Consider the following 20,859-nt stretch of genomic DNA (forward strand, 5'->3'; position numbering starts at 1 on the left):
TTCTTGCATCACTTTAATTTACTTTCAAGCTGACATGCTCAAATGTGAAGTGCAGTGATTAATAAAAAAAACTATCTGTTAGCACCTGGGAATAGCAGATGCTGTAAGTTTTTTTTGCATCACTTTCATTTACTCTCCAACTCACATGCCTGAATGTGAAGTGCAGTGATTCATCAAAAACTATCTGTTAGCACCTTGGACTACGAGATGCTGTAAGCTTCTCTTGAATCACTTTAATTTACTGTCAAGATGACATGCTAGGATGTGAAATGCAGTGATTAATTAAAAAAACTATCTGTTAGCACCTGGGAATAGCAGATGCTGTAAGTTTTTGTTGCATCACTTTACTTTAATCTGCAACTGACAAGCTTGTATGTGAAGTGTACAGATTAAATAGAAATATTTTAGTACCAGGGAATAGCAGGTGCTGTAAGATTGTATTGCATCCCTTTAATTTATGTTCAAGCTATCATGTTCAAATTTGAAGTGCAGTGAATAATTAACTCAAACTATCTGTTAGCACCTGGGAATAGCAGATGCTGTACGTTTTTTTTGCATCACTTTCATTTACTCTCCAACTCACATGCCTGAATGTGAAGTGCAGTGATTCATCAAAAAACTGTCTGTTAGTGCCTCCGTATACCAGATGTTGTAAGCTTTTATTGCATCATTTAATTTACATTCAAGATAACATTCTAGAATGTCAATTGCAGCGATTAATTAAAAAAATTGTCAGATTGGTCTTTGATCATATTTGCTATGATTAGGCAATTTGAGTAAGTGTTTAAGGCTTACGGCCAGACCAGCTTGAGAACGCCCAATCTCATCTGACCTTGTAAGCTAAGCAAGTTTGGGCCTGGATAGTACTGAGGTGGGACTCTACCTAGGAATACCAGGTGCTGTAAGCTTTTCTTGCATCACTTTAATTTACTTTCAAGCTGACATGCTCAAATGTGAAGTGCAGTGATTAATAAAAAAAACTATCTGTTAGCACCTGGGAATAGCAGATGCTGTAAGTTTTTTTTGCATCACTTTCATTTACTCTCCAACTCACATGCCTGAATGTGAAGTGCAGTGATTCATCAAAAACTATCTGTTAGCACCTTGGACTACGAGATGCTGTAAGCTTCTCTTGAATCACTTTAATTTACTGTCAAGATGACATGCTAGGATGTGAAATGCAGTGATTAATTAAAAAAACTATCTGTTAGCACCTGGGAATAGCAGATGCTGTAAGTTTTTGTTGCATCACTTTACTTTAATCTGCAACTGACAAGCTTGTATGTGAAGTGTACAGATTAAATAGAAATATTTTAGTACCAGGGAATAGCAGGTGCTGTAAGATTGTATTGCATCCCTTTAATTTATGTTCAAGATATCATGTTCAAATTTGAAGTGCAGTGAATAATTAACTCAAACTATCTGTTAGCACCTGGGAATAGCAGATGCTGTACTTTTTTTTGCATCACTTTCATTTACTCTCCAACTCACATGCCTGAATGTGAAGTGCAGTGATTCATCAAAAAACTGTCTGTTAGTGCCTCCGTATACCAGATGTTGTAAGCTTTTATTGCATCATTTAATTTACATTCAAGATAACATTCTAGAATGTCAATTGCAGCGATTAATTAAAAAAATTGTCAGATTGGTCTTTGATCATATTTGCTATGATTAGGCAATTTGAGTAAGTGTTTAAGGCTTACGGCCACACCAGCTTGAGAACGCCCAATCTCATCTGACCTTGTAAGCTAAGCAAGTTTGGGCCTGGATAGTACTGAGGTGGGACTCTACCTAGGAATACCAGGTGCTGTAAGCTTTTCTTGCATCACTTTAATTTACTTTCAAGCTGACATGCTCAAATGTGAAGTGCAGTGATTAATAAAAAAAACTATCTGTTAGCACCTGGGAATAGCAGATGCTGTAAGTTTTTTTTGCATCACTTTCATTTACTCTCCAACTCACATGCCTGAATGTGAAGTGCAGTGATTCATCAAAAACTATCTGTTAGCACCTTGGACTACGAGATGCTGTAAGCTTCTCTTGAATCACTTTAATTTACTGTCAAGATGACATGCTAGGATGTGAAATGCAGTGATTAATTAAAAAAACTATCTGTTAGCACCTGGGAATAGCAGATGCTGTAAGTTTTTGTTGCATCACTTTACTTTAATCTGCAACTGACAAGCTTGTATGTGAAGTGTACAGATTAAATAGAAATATTTTAGTACCAGGGAATAGCAGGTGCTGTAAGATTGTATTGCATCCCTTTAATTTATGTTCAAGCTATCATGTTCAAATTTGAAGTGCAGTGAATAATTAACTCAAACTATCTGTTAGCACCTGGGAATAGCAGATGCTGTACGTTTTTTTTGCATCACTTTCATTTACTCTCCAACTCACATGCCTGAATGTGAAGTGCAGTGATTCATCAAAAAACTGTCTGTTAGTGCCTCCGTATACCAGATGTTGTAAGCTTTTATTGCATCATTTAATTTACATTCAAGATAACATTCTAGAATGTCAAGTGCAGGGATTAATAAAAAAAATTGTCAGATTGGTCTTTGATCATATTTGCTATGATTAGGCAATTTGAGTAAGTGTTTAAGGCTTACGGCCACACCAGCTTGAGAACGCCCAATCTCATCTGACCTTGGAAGCTAAGCAAGTTTGGGCCTGGATAGTACTGAGGTGGGACTCTACCTAGGAATACCAGGTGCTGTAAGCTTTTCTTACATCACTTTAATTTACTTTCAAGCTGACATGCTCAAATGTGAAGTGCAGTGATTAATAAAAAAAACTATCTGTTAGCACCTGGGAATAGCAGATGCTGTAAGTTTTTTTTGCATCACTTTCATTTACTCTCCAACTCATATGCCTGAATGTGAAGTGCAGTGATTCATCAAAAACTATCTGTTAGCACCTTGGACTACGAGATGCTGTAAGCTTCTCTTGAATCACTTTAATTTACTGTCAAGATGACATGCTAGGATGTGAAATGCAGTGATTAATTAAAAAAACTATCTGTTAGCACCTGGGAATAGCAGATGCTGTAAGTTTTTGTTGCATCACTTTACTTTAATCTGCAACTGACAAGCTTGTATGTGAAGTGTACAGATTAAATAGAAATATTTTAGTACCAGGGAATAGCAGGTGCTGTAAGATTGTATTGCATCCCTTTAATTTATGTTCAAGCTATCATGTTCAAATTTGAAGTGCAGTGAATAATTAACTCAAACTATCTGTTAGCACCTGGGAATAGCAGATGCTGTACGTTTTTTTTGCATCACTTTCATTTACTCTCCAACTCACATGCCTGAATGTGAAGTGCAGTGATTCATCAAAAAACTGTCTGTTAGTGCCTCCGTATACCAGATGTTGTAAGCTTTTATTGCATCATTTAATTTACATTCAAGATAACATTCTAGAATGTCAAGTGCAGGGATCAATAAAAAAAATTGTCAGATTGGTCTTTGATCATATTTGCTATGATTAGGAAATTTGAGTAAGTGTTTAAGGCTTATGGCCACACCAGCTTGAGAACGCCCAATCTCATCTGACCTTGGAAGCTAAGCAAGTTTGGGCCTGGATAGTACTGAGGTGGGACTCTACCTAGGAATACCAGGTGCTGTAAGCTTTTCTTACATCACTTTAATTTACTTTCAAGCTGACATGCTCAAATGTGAAGTGCAGTGATTAATAAAAAAAACTATCTGTTAGCACCTGGGAATAGCAGATGCTGTAAGTTTTTTTTGCATCACTTTCATTTACTCTCCAACTCACATGCCTGAATGTGAAGTGCAGTGATTCATCAAAAACTATCTGTTAGCACCTTGGACTACGAGATGCTGTAAGCTTCTCTTGAATCACTTTAATTTACTGTCAAGATGACATGCTAGGATGTGAAATGCAGTGATTAATTAAAAAAACTATCTGTTAGCACCTGGGAATAGCAGATGCTGTAAGTTTTTGTTGCATCACTTTACTTTAATCTGCAACTGACAAGCTTGTATGTGAAGTGTACAGATTAAATAGAAATATTTTAGTACCAGGGAATAGCAGGTGCTGTAAGATTGTATTGCATCCCTTTAATTTATGTTCAAGTTATCATGTTCAAATTTGAAGTGCAGTGAATAATTAACTCAAACTATCTGTTAGCACCTGGGAATAGCAGATGCTGTACGTTTTTTTTGCATCACTTTCATTTACTCTCCAACTCACATGCCTGAATGTGAAGTGCAGTGATTCATCAAAAAACTGTCTGTTAGTGCCTCCGTATACCAGATGTTGTAAGCTTTTATTGCATCATTTAATTTACATTCAAGATAACATTCTAGAATGTCAAGTGCAGGGATTAATAAAAAAAATTGTCAGATTGGTCTTTGATCATATTTGCTATGATTAGGAAATTTGAGTAAGTGTTTAAGGCTTATGGCCACACCAGCTTGAGAACGCCCAATCTCATCTGACCTTGGAAGCTAAGCAAGTTTGGGCCTGGATAGTACTGAGGTGGGACCCTACCTAGGAATACCAGGTGCTGTAAGCTTTTCTTGCATCACTTTAATTTACTTTCAAGCTGACATGCTCAAATGTGAAGTGCAGTGATTAATAAAAAAAACTATCTGTTAGCACCTGGGAATAGCCGATGCTGTAAGTTTTTTTTGCATCACTTTCATTTACTCTCCAACTCACATGCCTGAATGTGAAGTGCAGTGATTCATCAAAAACTATCTGTTAGCACCTTGGACTACGAGATGCTGTAAGCTTCTCTTGAATCACTTTAATTTACTGTCAAGATGACATGCTAGGATGTGAAATGCAGTGATTAATTAAAAAAACTATCTGTTAGCACCTGGGAATAGCAGATGCTGTAAGTTTTTGTTGCACCACTTTACTTTAATCTGCAACTGACAAGCTTGTATGTGAAGTGTACAGATTAAATAGAAATATTTTAGTACCAGGGAATAGCAGGTGCTGTAAGATTGTATTGCATCCCTTTAATTTATGTTCAAGCTATCATGTTCAAATTTGAAGTGCAGTGAATAATTAACTCAAACTATCTGTTAGCACCTGGGAATAGCAGATGCTGTACGTTTTTTTTGCATCACTTTCATTTACTCTCCAACTCACATGCCTGAATGTGAAGTGCAGTGATTCATCAAAAAACTGTCTGATAGTGCCTCCGTATACCAGATGTTGTAAGCTTTTATTGCATCATTTAATTTACATTCAAGATAACATTCTAGAATGTCAAGTGCAGGGATTAATAAAAAAAATTGTCAGATTGGTCTTTGATCATATTTGCTATGATTAGGAAATTTGAGTAAGTGTTTAAGGCTTACGGCCACACCAGCTTGAGAACGCCCAATCTCATCTGACCTTGGAAGCTAAGCAAGTTTGGGCCTGGATAGTATTGACGTGGGACCCTACCTAGGAATACCAGGTGCTGTAAGCTTTTCTTGCATCACTTTAATTTACTTTCAAGCTGACATGCTCAAATGTGAAGTGCAGTGATTAATAAAAAAATCTATCTGTTAGCACCTGGGAATAGCCGATTCTGTAAGTTTTTTTTGCATCACTTTCATTTACTCTCCAACTCACATGCCTGAATGTGAAGTGCAGTGATTCATCAAAAACTATCTGTTAGCACCTTGGACTACGAGATGCTGTAAGCTTCTCTTGAATCACTTTAATTTACTGTCAAGATGACATGCTAGGATGTGAAATGCAGTGATTAATTAAAAAAACTATCTGTTAGCACCTGGGAATAGCAGATGCTGTAAGTTTTTGTTGCATCACTTTACTTTAATCTGCAACTGACAAGCTTGTATGTGAAGTGTACAGATTAAATAGAAATATTTTAGTACCAGGGAATAGCAGGTGCTGTAAGATTGTATTGCATCCCTTTAATTTATGTTCAAGCTATCATGTTCAAATTTGAAGTGCAGTGAATAATTAACTCAAACTATCTGTTAGCACCTGGGAATAGCAGATGCTGTACGTTTTTTTTGCATCACTTTCATTTACTCTCCAACTCACATGCCTGAATGTGAAGTGCAGTGATTCATCAAAAAACTGTCTGTTAGTGCCTCCGTATACCAGATGTTGTAAGCTTTTATTGCATCATTTAATTTACATTCAAGATAACATTCTAGAATGTCAAGTGCAGGGATTAATAAAAAAAATTGTCAGATTGGTCTTTGATCATATTTGCTATGATTAGGAAATTTGAGTAAGTGTTTAAGGCTTACGGCCACACCAGCTTGAGAACGCCCAATCTCATCTGACCTTGGAAGCTAAGCAAGTTTGGGCCTGGATAGTATTGACGTGGGACCCTACCTAGGAATACCAGGTGCTGTAAGCTTTTCTTGCATCACTTTAATTTACTTTCAAGCTGACATGCTCAAATGTGAAGTGCAGTGATTAATAAAAAAATCTATCTGTTAGCACCTGGGAATAGCCGATTCTGTAAGTTTTTTTTGCATCACTTTCATTTACTCTCCAACTCACATGCCTGAATGTGAAGTGCAGTGATTCATCAAAAACTATCTGTTAGCACCTTGGACTACGAGATGCTGTAAGCTTCTCTTGAATCACTTTAATTTACTGTCAAGATGACATGCTAGGATGTGAAATGCAGTGATTAATTAAAAAAACTATCTGTTAGCACCTGGGAATAGCAGATGCTGTAAGTTTTTGTTGCATCACTTTACTTTAATCTGCAACTGACAAGCTTGTATGTGAAGTGTACAGATTAAATAGAAATATTTTAGTACCAGGGAATAGCAGGTGCTGTAAGATTGTATTGCATCCCTTTAATTTATGTTCAAGCTATCATGTTCAAATTTGAAGTGCAGTGAATAATTAACTCAAACTATCTGTTAGCACCTGGGAATAGCAGATGCTGTACGTTTTTTTTGCATCACTTTCATTTACTCTCCAACTCACATGCCTGAATGTGAAGTGCAGTGATTCATCAAAAAACTGTCTGTTAGTGCCTCCGTATACCAGATGTTGTAAGCTTTTATTGCATCATTTAATTTACATTCAAGATAACATTCTAGAATGTCAAGTGCAGGGATTAATAAAAAAAATTGTCAGATTGGTCTTTGATCATATTTGCTATGATTAGGAAATTTGAGTAAGTGTTTAAGGCTTATGGCCACACCAGCTTGAGAACGCCCAATCTCATCTGACCTTGGAAGCTAAGCAAGTTTGGGCCTGGATAGTACTGAGGTGGGACCCTACCTAGGAATACCAGGTGCTGTAAGCTTTTCTTGCATCACTTTAATTTACTTTCAAGCTGACATGCTCAAATGTGAAGTGCAGTGATTAATAAAAAAAACTATCTGTTAGCACCTGGGAATAGCCGATGCTGTAAGTTTTTTTTGCATCACTTTCATTTACTCTCCAACTCACATGCCTGAATGTGAAGTGCAGTGATTCATCAAAAACTATCTGTTAGCACCTTGGACTACGAGATGCTGTAAGCTTCTCTTGAATCACTTTAATTTACTGTCAAGATGACATGCTAGGATGTGAAATGCAGTGATTAATTAAAAAAACTATCTGTTAGCACCTGGGAATAGCAGATGCTGTAAGTTTTTGTTGCACCACTTTACTTTAATCTGCAACTGACAAGCTTGTATGTGAAGTGTACAGATTAAATAGAAATATTTTAGTACCAGGGAATAGCAGGTGCTGTAAGATTGTATTGCATCCCTTTAATTTATGTTCAAGCTATCATGTTCAAATTTGAAGTGCAGTGAATAATTAACTCAAACTATCTGTTAGCACCTGGGAATAGCAGATGCTGTACGTTTTTTTTGCATCACTTTCATTTACTCTCCAACTCACATGCCTGAATGTGAAGTGCAGTGATTCATCAAAAAACTGTCTGTTAGTGCCTCCGTATACCAGATGTTGTAAGCTTTTATTGCATCATTTAATTTACATTCAAGATAACATTCTAGAATGTCAAGTGCAGGGATTAATAAAAAAAATTGTCAGATTGGTCTTTGATCATATTTGCTATGATTAGGAAATTTGAGTAAGTGTTTAAGGCTTACGGCCACACCAGCTTGAGAACGCCCAATCTCATCTGACCTTGGAAGCTAAGCAAGTTTGGGCCTGGATAGTATTGACGTGGGACCCTACCTAGGAATACCAGGTGCTGTAAGCTTTTCTTGCATCACTTTAATTTACTTTCAAGCTGACATGCTCAAATGTGAAGTGCAGTGATTAATAAAAAAATCTATCTGTTAGCACCTGGGAATAGCCGATTCTGTAAGTTTTTTTTGCATCACTTTCATTTACTCTCCAACTCACATGCCTGAATGTGAAGTGCAGTGATTCATCAAAAACTATCTGTTAGCACCTTGGACTACGAGATGCTGTAAGCTTCTCTTGAATCACTTTAATTTACTGTCAAGATGACATGCTAGGATGTGAAATGCAGTGATTAATTAAAAAAACTATCTGTTAGCACCTGGGAATAGCAGATGCTGTAAGTTTTTGTTGCATCACTTTACTTTAATCTGCAACTGACAAGCTTGTATGTGAAGTGTACAGATTAAATAGAAATATTTTAGTACCAGGGAATAGCAGGTGCTGTAAGATTGTATTGCATCCCTTTAATTTATGTTCAAGCTATCATGTTCAAATTTGAAGTGCAGTGAATAATTAACTCAAACTATCTGTTAGCACCTGGGAATAGCAGATGCTGTACGTTTTTTTTGCATCACTTTCATTTACTCTCCAACTCACATGCCTGAATGTGAAGTGCAGTGATTCATCAAAAAACTGTCTGTTAGTGCCTCCGTATACCAGATTTTGTAAGCTTTTATTGCATCATTTAATTTACATTCAAGATAACATTCTAGAATGTCAAGTGCAGGGATTAATAAAAAAAATTGTCAGATTGGTCTTTGATCATATTTGCTATGATTAGGAAATTTGAGTAAGTGTTTAAGGCTTACGGCCACACCAGCTTGAGAACGCCCAATCTCATCTGACCTTGGAAGCTAAGCAAGTTTGGGCCTGGATAGTATTGAGGTGGGACCCTACCTAGGAATACCAGGTGCTGTAAGCTTTTCTTGCATCACTTTAATTTACTTTCAAGCTGACATGCTCAAATGTGAAGTGCAGTGATTAATAAAAAAATCTATCTGTTAGCACCTGGGAATAGCCGATACTGTAAGTTTTTTTTGCATCACTTTCATTTACTCTCCAACTCACATGCCTGAATGTGAAGTGCAGTGATTCATCAAAAACTATCTGTTAGCACCTTGGACTACGAGATGCTGTAAGGTTCTCTTGAATCACTTTAATTTACTGTCAAGATGACATGCTAGGATGTGAAATGCAGTGATTAATTAAAAAAACTATCTGTTAGCACCTGGGAATAGCAGATGCTGTAAGTTTTTGTTGCATCACTTTACTTTAATCTGCAACTGACAAGCTTGTATGTGAAGTGTACAGATTAAATAGAAATATTTTAGTACCAGGGAATAGCAGGTGCTGTAAGATTGTATTGCATCCCTTTAATTTATGTTCAAGCTATCATGTTCAAATTTGAAGTGCAGTGAATAATTAACTCAAACTATCTGTTAGCACCTGGGAATAGCAGATGCTGTACGTTTTTTTTGCATCACTTTCATTTACTCTCCAACTCACATGCCTGAATGTGAAGTGCAGTGATTCATCAAAAAACTGTCTGTTAGTGCCTCCGTATACCAGATGTTGTAAGCTTTTATTGCATCATTTAATTTACATTGAAGATAACATTCTAGAATGTCAAGTGCAGGGATTAATAAAAAAAATTGTCAGATTGGTCTTTGATCATATTTGCTATGATTAGGAAATTTGAGTAAGTGTTTAAGGCTTACGGCCACACCAGCTTGAGAACGCCCACTCTCATCTGACTTTGGAAGCTAAGCAAGTTTGGGCCTGGATAGTATTGAGGTGGGACCCTACCTAGGAATACCAGGTGCTGTAAGCTTTTCTTGCATCACTTTAATTTACTTTCAAGCTGACATGCTCAAATGTGAAGTGCAGTGATTAATAAAAAAATCTATCTGTTAGCACCTGGGAATAGCCGATGCTGTAAGTTTTTTTTGCATCACTTTCATTTACTCTCCAACTCACATGCCTGAATGTGAAGTGCAGTGATTCATCAAAAACTATCTGTTAGCACCTTGGACTACGAGATGCTGTAAGCTTCTCTTGAATCACTTTAATTTACTGTCAAGATGACATGCTAGGATGTGAAATGCAGTGATTAATTAAAAAAACTATCTGTTAGCACCTGGGAATAGCAGATGCTGTAAGTTTTTGTTGCATCACTTTACTTTAATCTGCAACTGACAAGCTTGTATGCGAAGTGTACAGATTAAATAGAAATATTTTAGTACCAGGGAATAGCAGGTGCTGTATGATTGTATTGCATCCCTTTAATTTATGTTCAAGCTATCATGTTCAAATTTGAAGTGCAGTGAATAATTAACTCAAACTATCTGTTAGCACCTGGGAATAGCCGATGCTGTAAGTTTTTTTTGCATCACTTTCATTTACTCTCCAACTCACATGCCTGAATGTGAAGTGCAGTGATTCATCAAAAAACTGTCTGTTAGTGCCTCCGTATACCAGATGTTGTAAGCTTTTATTGCATCATTTAATTTACATTCAAGATAACATTGTAGAATGTCAATTGCAGGGATTAATAAAAAAAATTGTCAGATTGGTCTTTGATCATATTTGCTATGATTAGGCAAATTGAGTAAGCGTTTAAGGCTTACGGCCACGCCAGCTTGAGAATGCCCAATCTCATCTGACCTTGGAAGCTAAGCAAATTTGGGCCTGGATAGTACTGAGGTGGGACCCTACCTAGGAATACCAGGTGCTGTAAGCTTTTCTTGCATCACTTTAATTTACTTTCAAGCTGACATGCTCAAATGTGAAGTGCAGTGATTAATAAAAAAAACTATCTATTAGCACCTGGGAATAGCAGATGCTGTAAGTTTTTGTTGCATCACTTTACTTTAATCTGCAACTGACAAGCTTGTATGTGAAGTGTACAGATTAAATAGAAATATTTTAGTACCAGGGAATAGCAGGTGCTGTAAGATTGTATTGCATCCCTTTAATTTATGTTCAAGCTATCATGTTCAAATTTGAAGTGCAGTGAATAATTAACTCAAACTATCTGTTAGCACCTGGGAATAGCAGATGCTGTAAGTTTTTTTTGCATCACTTTCATTTACTCTCCAACTCACATGCCTGAATGTGAAGTGCAGTGATTCATCAAAAACTATCTGTTAGCACCTTGGACTACGAGATGCTGTAAGCTTCTCTTGAATCACTTTAATTTACTGTCAAGATGACATGCTAGGATGTGAAATGCAGTGATTAATTAAAAAAACTATCTGTTAGCACCTGGGAATAGCAGATGCTGTAAGTTTTTGTTGCATCACTTTACTTTAATCTGCAACTGACAAGCTTGTATGTGAAGTGTACAGATTAAATAGAAATATTTTAGTACCAGGGAATAGCAGGTGCTGTAAGATTGTATTGCATCCCTTTAATTTATGTTCAAGCTATCATGTTCAAATTTGAAGTGCAGTGAATAATTAACTCAAACTATCTGTTAGCACCTGGGAATAGCAGATGCTGTACGTTTTTTTTGCATCACTCTCATTTACTCTCCAACTCACATGCCTGAATGTGAAGTGCAGTGATTCATCAAAAAACTGTCTGTTAGTGCCTCCGTATACCAGATGTTGTAAGCTTTTATTGCATCATTTAATTTACATTCAAGATATCATTCTAGAATGTCAAGTGCAGGGATTAATAAAAAAAATTGTCAGATTGGTCTTTGATCATATTTGCTATGATTAGGAAATTTGAGTAAGGGTTTAAGGCTTACGGCCACACCAGCTTGAGAACGCCCAATCTCATCTGACCTTGGAAGCTAAGCAAGTTTGGGCCTGGATAGTACTGAGGTGGGACCCTACCTAGGAATACCAGGTGCTGTAAGCTTTTCTTGCATCACTTTAATTTACTTTCAAGCTGACATGCTCAAATGTGAAGTGCAGTGATTAATAAAAAAAACTATCTGTTAGCACCTGGGAATAGCCGATGTTGTAAGTTTTTTTTGCATCACTTTCATTTACTCTCCAACTCACATGCCTGAATGTGAAGTGCAGTGATTCATCAAAAAACTGTCTGTTAGTGCCTCCGTATACCAGATGTTGTAAGCTTTTATTGCATCATTTAATTTACATTCAAGATAACATTCTAGAATGTCAAGTGCAGGGATTAATAAAAAAAATTGTCAGATTGGTCTTTGATCATATTTGCTATGATTAGGCAATTTGAGTAAGTACTTAAGGCTTACGGCCACACCAGCTTGAGAACGCCCAATCTCATCTTACCTTGGAAGCTAAGCAAGTTTGGGCCTGGATAGTACTGAGGTGTGACTCTACCTAGGAATACCAGGTTCTGTAAGCTTTTCTTGCATCACTTTAATTTACTTTCAAGCTGACATGCTCAAATGTGAAGTGCAGTGATTAATAAAAAAAAACTATCTGTTAGCACCTGGGAATAGCCGATGCTGTAAGTTTTTTTTGCATCACTTTCATTTACTCTCCAACTCACATGCCTGAATGTGAAGTGCAGTGATTCATCAAAAACTATCTGTTAGCACCTTGGACTACGAGATGCTGTAAGCTTCTCTTGAATCACTTTAATTTACTGTCAAGATGACATGCTAGGATGTGAAATGCAGTGATTAATTAAAAAAACTATCTGTTAGCACCTGGGAATAGCAGATGCTGTAAGTTTTTGTTGCATCACTTTACTTTAATCTGCAACTGACAAGCTTGTATGTGAAGTGTACAGATTAAATAGAAATATTTTAGTACCAGGGAATAGCAGGTGCTGTAAGATTGTATTGCATCCCTTTAATTTATGTTCAAGCTATCATGTTCAAATTTGAAGTGCAGTGAATAATTAACTCAAACTATCTGTTAGCACCTGGGAATAGCAGATGCTGTAAGTTTTTTTTGCATCACTTTCATTTACTCTCCAACTCACATGCCTGAATGTGAAGTGCAGTGATTCATCAAAAAACTGTCTGTTAGTGCCTCCGTATACCAGATGTTGTAAGCTTTTATTGCATCATTTAATTACATTCAAGATAACATTCTAGAATGTCAAGTGCAGGGATTAATAAAAAAAATTGTCAGATTGGTCTTTGATCATATTTGCTATGATTAGGCAATTTGAGTAAGTGTTTAAGGCTTACGGCCACACCAGCTTGAGAACGCCCAATCTCATCTGACCTTGGAAGCTAAGCAAGTTTGGGCCTGGATAGTACTGAGGTGGGACCCTACCTAGGAATACCAGGTGCTGTAAGCTTTTCTTGCATCACTTTAATTTACTTTCAAGCTGACATGCTCAAATGTGAAGTGCAGTGATTAATAAAAAAAACTATCTGTTAGCACCTGGGAATAGCCGATGCTGTAAGTTTTTTTTTGCATCACTTTCATTTACTCTCCAACTCACATGCCTGAATGTGAAGTGCAGTGATTCATCAAAAAACTGTCTGTTAGTGCCTCCGTATACCAGATGTTGTAAGCTTTTATTGCATCATTTAATTTACATTCAAGATAACATTCTAGAATGTCAAGTGCAGGGATTAATAAAAAAAATTGTCAGATTGGTCTTTGATCATATTTGCTATGATTAGGCAATTTGAGTAAGTGCTTAAGGCTGACGGCCACACCAGCTTGAGAACGCCCAATCTCATCTGACCTTGGAAGCTAAGCAAGTTTGGTCCTGGATTGTACTGAGGTGGGACTCTACCTAGGAATACCAGGTGCTGTAAGCTTTTCTTGCATCACTTTAATTTACTTTCAAGCTGACATGCTCAAATGTGAAGTGCAGTGATTAATAAAAAAAACTATCTATTAGCACCTGGGAATAGCCGGTGCTGTAAGTTTTTTTTGCATCACTTTCATTTACTCTCCAACTCACATGCCTGAATGTGAAGTGCAGTGATTCATCAAAAACTATCTGTTAGCACCTTGGACTACGAGATGCTGTAAGCTTCTCTTGAATCACTTTAATTTACTGTCAAGATGACATGCTAGGATGTGAAATGCAGTGATTAATTAAAAAAACTATCTGTTAGCACCTGGGAATAGAAGATGCTGTAAGTTTTTGTTGCATCACTTTACTTTAATCTGCAACTGACAAGCTTGTATGTGAAGTGTACAGATTAAATAGAAATATTTTAGTACCAGGGAATAGCAGGTGCTGTAAGATTGTATTGCATCCCTTTAATTTATGTTCAAGCTATCATGTTCAAATTTGAAGTGCAGTGAATAATTAACTCAAACTATCTGTTAGCACCTGGGAATAGCAGATGCTGTATGTTTTTTTTGCATCACTTTCATTTACTCTCCAACTCACATGCCTGAATGTGAAGTGCAGTGATTCATCAAAAAACTGTCTGTTAGTGCCTCCGTATACCAGATGTTGTAAGCTTTTATTGCATCATTTAATTTACATTCAAGATAACATTCTAGAATGTCAAGTGCAGGGATTAATAAAAAAAATTGTCAGATTGGTCTTTGATCATATTTGCTATGATTAGGCAATTTGAGTAAGTGTTTAAGGCTTACGGCCACACCAGCTTGAGAACGCCCAATCTCATCTGACCTTGGAAGCTAAGCAAGTTTGGGCCTGGATAGTACTGAGGTGGGACCCTAACTAGGAATACCAGGTGCTGTAAGCTTTTCTTGCATCACTTTAATTTACTTTCAAGCTGACATGCTCAAATGTGAAGTGCAGTGATTAATAAAAAAAACTATCTGTTAACACCTGGGAATAGCAGATGCTGTAAGTTTTTTTTGCATCACTTTCATTTACTCTCCAACTCACATGCCTGAATGTGAAGTGCAGTTATTCATCAAAAAAATATCTGTTAGCACCTTGGACTACGAGATGCTGTAAGCTTCTCTTGAATCACTTTAATTTACTGTCAAGATGACATGCTAGGATGTGAAATGCAGTGATTAATTAAAAAAACTATCTGTTAGCACCTGGGAATAGCAGATGCTGTAAATTTTTGTTGCATCACTTTACTTTAATCTGCAACTGACAAGCTTGTATGTGAAGTGTACAGATTAAATAGAAATATTTTAGTACCAGGGAATAGCAGGTGCTGTAAGATTGTATTGCATCCCTTTAATTTATGTTCAAGCTATCATGTTCAAATTTGAAGTGCAGTGAATAATTAACTCAAACTATCTGTTAGCACCTGGGAATAGCAGATGCTGTAATTTTTTTTTGCATCACTTTCATTTACTCTCCAACTCACATGCCTGAATGTGAAGTGCAGTGATTCATCAAAAAACTGTCTGTTAGTGCCTCCGTATACCAGATGTTGTAAGCTTTTATTGCATCATTTAATTTACATTCAAGATAACATTCTAGAATGTCAAGTGCAGGGATTAATAAAAAAAATTGTCAGATTGGTCTTTGATCATATTTGCTATGATTAGGCAATTTGAGTAAGTGTTTAAGGCTTACGGCCACACCAGCTTGAGAACGCCCAATCTCATCTGACCTTGGAAGCTAAGCAAGTTTGGGCCTGAATATTACTGAGGTGGGACCCTACCTAGGAATACCAGGTGCTGTAAGCTTTCCTTGCATCACTTTAATTTACTTTCAAGCTGACATGCTCAAATGTGAAGTGCAATGATTAATAAAAAAAACTATCTGTTAACACCTGGGAATAGCAGATGCTGTAAGTTTTTTTTGCATCACTTTCAATTACTCTCCAACTCACATGCCTGAATGTGAAGTGCAGTGATTCATCAAAAACTATCTGTTAGCACCTTGGACTACGAGATGCTGTAAGCTTCTCTTGAATCACTTTAATTTACTGTCAAGATGACATGCTAGGATGTGAAATGCAGTGATTAATTAAAAAAAACTATCTGTTAGCACCTGGGAATAGAAGATGCTGTAAATTTTTCTTGCATCACTTTACTTTAATCTGCAACTGACAAGCTTGTATGTGAAGTGTACAGATTAAATAGAAATATTTTAGTACCAGGGAATAGCAGGTGCTGTAAGATTGTATTGCATCCCTTTAATTTATGTTCAAGCTATCATGTTCAAATTTGAAGTGCAGTGAATAATTAACTCAAACTATCTGTTAGCACCTGGGAATAGCAGATGCTGTAAGTTTTTTTTGCATCACTTTCATTTACTCTCCAACTCACATGCCTGAATGTGAAGTGCAGTGATTCATCAAAAACTACCTGTTAGCACCTTGGACTACGAGATGCTGTAAGCTTCCCTTGAATCACTTTAATTTACTGTCAAGATGACATGCTAGGATGTGAAATGCAGTGATTAATTAAAAAAACTATCTGTTAGCACCTGGGAATGGCAGATGCTGTAAGTTTTTGTTGCATCACTTTACTTTAATCTGCAACTGACAAGCTTGTATGTGAAGTGTACAGATTAAATAGAAATATTTTAGTACCAGGGAATATCAGGTGCTGTAAGATTGTATTGCATCCCTTTAATTTATGTTCAAGCTATCATGTTCAAATTTGAAGTGTAGTGAATAATTAACTCAAACTATCTGTTAGCACCTGGGAATAGCAGATGTTGTACGTTTTTTTTGCATCACTTTCATTTACTCTCCAACTCACATGCCTGAATGTGAAGTGCAGTGATTCATCAAAAAACTGTCTGTTAGTGCCTCCGTATACCAGATGTTGTAAGCTTTTATTGCATCATTTAATTTACATTCAAGATAACATTCTAGAATGTCAAGTGCAGGGATTAATAAAAAAAATTGTCAGATTGGTCTTTGATCATATTTGCTATGATTAGGCAATTTGAGTAAGTGTTTAAGGCTTACGGCCACACCAGCTTGAGAACGCCCAATGTCATCTGACCTTGGAAGCTAAGCAAGTTTGGGCCTGGATAGTACTGAGGTGGGAGCCTACCTACGAATACCAGGTGCTGTAAGCTTTTCTTGCATCACTTTAATTTACTTTCAAGCTGACATGCTCAAATGTGAAGTGCAGTGATTAATAAAAAAAACTATCTGTTAGCACCTGGGAATAGCCGATGCTGTAAGTTTTTTTTTGCATCACTTTCATTTACTCTCCAACTCACATGCCTGAATGTGAAGTGCAGTGATTCATCAAAAACTATCTGTTAGCACCTTGGACTATGAGATGCTGTAAGCTTCTCTTGAATCACTTTAATTTACTGTCAAGATGACATGCTAGGATGTGAAATGCAGTGATTAATTAAAAAAACTATCTGTTAGCACCTGGGAATAGCAGATGCTGTAAGTTTTTGTTGCATCACTTTACTTTAATCTGCAACTGACAAGCTTGTATGTGAAGTGTACAGATTAAATAGAAATATTTTAGTACCAGGGAATAGCAGGTGCTGTAAGATTGTATTGCATCCCTTTAATTTATGTTCAAGATATCATGTTCAAATTTGAAGTGCAGTGAATAATTAACTCAAACTATCGGTTAGCACCTGGGAATAGCAGATGCCGTACGTTTTTTTTGCATCACTTTCATTTACTCTCCAACTCACATGCCTGAATGTGAAGTGCAGTGATTCATCAAAAAACTGTCTGTTAGTGCCTCCGTATACCAGATGTTGTAAGCTTTTATTGCATCATTTAATTTACATTCAAGATAACATTCTAGAATGTCAAGTGCAGGGATTAATGAAAAAAATTGTCAGATTGGTCTTTGATCATATTTGCTATGATTAGGCAATTTGAGTAAGAGTTTAAGGCTTACGGCCACACCAGCTTGAGAACGCCCAATCTCCTCTGACCTTGGAAGCTAAGCAAGTTTGGGCCTGGATAATACTGAGGTGGGACTCTACCTAGAAATACCAGGTGCTGTAAGCTTTTCTTGCATCACTTTAATTTACTTTCAAGCTGACATGCTCAAATGTGAAGTGCAGTGATTAATAAAAAAAACTATCTGTTAGCACCTGGGAATAGCCGATGCTGTCAGGTTTTTTTGCATCACTTTCATTTACTCTCCAACTCACATGCCTGAATGTGAAGGGCAGTGATTCATCAAAAACTACCTGTTAGCACGTTGGACTACGAGATGCTGTAAGCTTCTCTTGAATCACTTTAATTTACTGTCAAGATGACATGCTAGGATGTGAAATGCAGTGATTAATAAAAAAAACTATCTGTTAGCACCTGGGAATAGCAGATGCTGTAAGTTTTTGTTGCATCACTTTACTTTAATCTGCAACTGACAAGCTTGTATGTGAAGTGTACAGATTAAATAGAAATATTTTAGTACCAGGGAATAGCAGGTGCTGTAAGATTGTATTGCATCCCTTTAATTTATGTTCAAGCTATCATGTTCAAATTTGAAGTGTAGTGAATAATTAACTCAAACTATCTGTTAGCACCTGGGAATAGCAGATGTTGTACGTTTTTTTTGCATCACTTTCATTTACTCTCCAACTCACATGCCTGAATGTGAAGTGCAGTGATTCATCAAAAAACTGTCTGTTAGTGCCTCCGTATACCAGATGTTGTAAGCTTTTATTGCATCATTTAATTTACATTCAAGATAACATTCTAGAATGTCAAGTGTAGGGATTAATAAAAAAAATTGTCAGATTGGACTTTGATCATATTTGCTATGATTAGGCAATTTGAGTAAGTGTTTAAGGCTTACGGCCACACCAGCTTGAGAACGCCCAATCTCCTCTGACCTTGGAAGCTAAGCAAGTTTGGGCCTGGATAGTACTGAGGTGGGAGCCTACCTAGGAATACCAGGTGCTGTAAGATTTTCTTGCATCACTTTAATTTACTTTCAAGCTGACATGCTCAAATGTGAAGTGCAGTGATTAATAAAAAAAACTATCTGTTAGCACCTGGGAATAGCCGATGCTGTAAGTTTTTTTTGCATCACTTTCATTTACTCTCCAACTCACATGCCTGAATGTGAAGTGCAGTGATTCATCAAAAACTATCTGTTAGCACCTTGGACTACGAGATGCTGTAAGCTTCTCTTGAATCACTTTAATTTACTGTCAAGATGACATGCTAGGATGTGAAATGCAGTGATTAATTAAAAAAACTATTTGTTAGCACCTGGGAATAGCAGATGCTGTAAGTTTTTGTTGCATCACTTTACTTTAATCTGCAACTGACAAGCTTGTATGTGAAGTGTACAGATTAAATAGAAATATTTTAGTACCAGGGAATAGCAGGTGCTGTAAGATTGTATTGCATCCCTTTAATTTATGTTCAAGCTATCATGTTCAAATTTGAAGTGCAGTGAATAATTAACTCAAACTATCTGTTAGCACCTGGGAATAGCAGATGCTGTAAGTTTTTTTTGCATCACTTTCATTTACTCTCCAAATCACATGCCTGAATGTGAAGTGCAGTGATTCATCAAAAAAACTGTCTGTTAGTGCCTCCGTATACCAGATGTTGTAAGCTTTTATTGCATCATTTAATTTACATTCAAGATAACATTCTAGAATGTCAAGTGCAGGGATTAATAAAAAAAATTGTCAGATTGGTCTTTGATCATATTTGCTATGATTAGGCAATTTGAGTAAGTGTTTAAGGCTTACGGCCACACCGGCTTGAGAACGCCCAATCTCATCTGACCTTGGAAGCTAAGCAAGTTTGGGGCTGGATAGTACTGAGGTGGGACCCTACCTAGGAATACCAGGTGCTGTAAGCTTTTCTTGCATCACTTTAATTTACTTTCAAGCTGACATGCTCAAATGTAAAGTGCAGTGATTAATAAAAAAAACTATCTGTTAGCACCTGGGAATAGCAGATACTGTAAGTTTTTTTTGCATCACTTTCATTTACTCTCCAACTCACATGCCTGAATGTGAAGTGCAGTGATTCATCAAAAAACTATCTGTTAGCACCTTGGACTACGAGATGCTGTAAGCTTCTCTTGCATCACTTTAATTTACTTTCAAGATGACATGCTAGGATGTGAAGTGCAGTGATTAATAAAAAAAACTATCTGTTAGCACCTGGGAATAGCAGATGCTGTAAGTTTTTGTTGCATCACTTTACTTTAATCTGCAACTGACAAGCTTGTATGTGAAGTGTACAGATTAAATAGAAATATTTTAGTACCAGGGAATAGCAGGTGCTGTAAGATTGTATTGCATCCCTTTAATTTATGTTCAAGCTATCATGTTCAAATTTGAAGTGTAGTGAATAATTAACTCAAACTATCTGTTAGCACCTGGGAATAGCAGATGTTGTACGTTTTTTTTGCATCACTTTCATTTACTCTCCAACTCACATGCCTGAATGTGAAGTGCAGTGATTCATCAAAAAACTGTCTGTTAGTGCCTCCGTATACCAGATGTTGTAAGCTTTTATTGCATCATTTAATTTACATTCAAGATAACATTCTAGAATGTCAAGTGCAGGGATTAATAAAAAACATTGTCAGATTGGTCTTTGATCATATTTGCTATGATTAGGCAATTTGAGTAAGTCTTTAAGGCTTACGGCCACACCAGCTTGAGAACGCCCAATCTCATCTGACCTTGGAAGCTAAGCAAGTTTGGTTCTGGATAGTACTGAGGTGGGACCCTACCTAGGAATACCAGGTGCTGTAAGCTTTTCTTGCATCACTTTAATTTACTTTCAAGCTGACATGCTCAAATGTGAAGTGCAGTGATTAATAAAAAAAACTATCTGTTAGCACCTGGGAATAGCCGATGCTGTAAGTTTTTTTTGCATCACTTTCATTTACTCTCCAACTCACATGCCTGAATGTGAAGTGCAGT

The 20,859-nt window shown here is 36.7% G+C and overlaps 3 non-coding genes and 20 pseudogenes across 3 annotated transcripts; all 23 read left to right on the forward strand.

Annotated features, from left to right (window-relative positions):
- Positions 1 to 789: 789 nt before the first annotated feature.
- Positions 790 to 908, forward strand: LOC145648926 (5S ribosomal RNA; annotated as a pseudogene).
- A 789-nt stretch (positions 909 to 1,697) lies between these two features.
- On the forward strand, positions 1,698 to 1,816 carry LOC145648501 (5S ribosomal RNA; annotated as a pseudogene).
- A 790-nt stretch (positions 1,817 to 2,606) lies between these two features.
- On the forward strand, positions 2,607 to 2,725 carry LOC145646426 (5S ribosomal RNA). Its single transcript, XR_014116181.1, has one exon. It is a non-coding gene; the product is annotated as a 5S ribosomal RNA (ribosomal RNA).
- A 790-nt stretch (positions 2,726 to 3,515) lies between these two features.
- On the forward strand, positions 3,516 to 3,634 carry LOC145646934 (5S ribosomal RNA; annotated as a pseudogene).
- A 790-nt stretch (positions 3,635 to 4,424) lies between these two features.
- On the forward strand, positions 4,425 to 4,543 carry LOC145647118 (5S ribosomal RNA; annotated as a pseudogene).
- Positions 4,544 to 5,333: 790 nt separating this feature from the next.
- LOC145649397 (5S ribosomal RNA) lies at positions 5,334 to 5,452 on the forward strand (annotated as a pseudogene).
- Positions 5,453 to 6,242: 790 nt separating this feature from the next.
- LOC145649398 (5S ribosomal RNA) lies at positions 6,243 to 6,361 on the forward strand (annotated as a pseudogene).
- A 790-nt stretch (positions 6,362 to 7,151) lies between these two features.
- Positions 7,152 to 7,270, forward strand: LOC145647119 (5S ribosomal RNA; annotated as a pseudogene).
- Positions 7,271 to 8,060: 790 nt separating this feature from the next.
- LOC145649399 (5S ribosomal RNA) lies at positions 8,061 to 8,179 on the forward strand (annotated as a pseudogene).
- Positions 8,180 to 8,969: 790 nt separating this feature from the next.
- Positions 8,970 to 9,088, forward strand: LOC145648038 (5S ribosomal RNA; annotated as a pseudogene).
- Positions 9,089 to 9,878: 790 nt separating this feature from the next.
- On the forward strand, positions 9,879 to 9,997 carry LOC145643861 (5S ribosomal RNA; annotated as a pseudogene).
- Positions 9,998 to 10,787: 790 nt separating this feature from the next.
- On the forward strand, positions 10,788 to 10,906 carry LOC145650156 (5S ribosomal RNA; annotated as a pseudogene).
- Positions 10,907 to 11,914: 1,008 nt separating this feature from the next.
- Positions 11,915 to 12,033, forward strand: LOC145650153 (5S ribosomal RNA). Its single transcript, XR_014116669.1, has one exon. It is a non-coding gene; the product is annotated as a 5S ribosomal RNA (ribosomal RNA).
- A 352-nt stretch (positions 12,034 to 12,385) lies between these two features.
- Positions 12,386 to 12,504, forward strand: LOC145644995 (5S ribosomal RNA; annotated as a pseudogene).
- A 790-nt stretch (positions 12,505 to 13,294) lies between these two features.
- On the forward strand, positions 13,295 to 13,413 carry LOC145650164 (5S ribosomal RNA). The gene has a single exon (XR_014116670.1). It is a non-coding gene; the product is annotated as a 5S ribosomal RNA (ribosomal RNA).
- Positions 13,414 to 13,766: 353 nt separating this feature from the next.
- On the forward strand, positions 13,767 to 13,885 carry LOC145650334 (5S ribosomal RNA; annotated as a pseudogene).
- A 790-nt stretch (positions 13,886 to 14,675) lies between these two features.
- On the forward strand, positions 14,676 to 14,794 carry LOC145647462 (5S ribosomal RNA; annotated as a pseudogene).
- Positions 14,795 to 15,585: 791 nt separating this feature from the next.
- LOC145649145 (5S ribosomal RNA) lies at positions 15,586 to 15,704 on the forward strand (annotated as a pseudogene).
- Positions 15,705 to 16,933: 1,229 nt separating this feature from the next.
- LOC145649780 (5S ribosomal RNA) lies at positions 16,934 to 17,052 on the forward strand (annotated as a pseudogene).
- A 791-nt stretch (positions 17,053 to 17,843) lies between these two features.
- On the forward strand, positions 17,844 to 17,962 carry LOC145650839 (5S ribosomal RNA; annotated as a pseudogene).
- A 790-nt stretch (positions 17,963 to 18,752) lies between these two features.
- LOC145648726 (5S ribosomal RNA) lies at positions 18,753 to 18,871 on the forward strand (annotated as a pseudogene).
- A 791-nt stretch (positions 18,872 to 19,662) lies between these two features.
- LOC145649722 (5S ribosomal RNA) lies at positions 19,663 to 19,781 on the forward strand (annotated as a pseudogene).
- Positions 19,782 to 20,572: 791 nt separating this feature from the next.
- Positions 20,573 to 20,691, forward strand: LOC145649769 (5S ribosomal RNA; annotated as a pseudogene).
- The last annotated feature ends 168 nt before the right edge of the window (positions 20,692 to 20,859 follow it).

Source organism: Electrophorus electricus, chromosome 13, assembly GCF_041902795.1.
Source record: "Electrophorus electricus isolate QZ-2024a chromosome 13, ASM4190279v1, whole genome shotgun sequence".
Lineage (NCBI taxonomy): Eukaryota > Metazoa > Chordata > Actinopteri > Gymnotiformes > Gymnotidae > Electrophorus > Electrophorus electricus.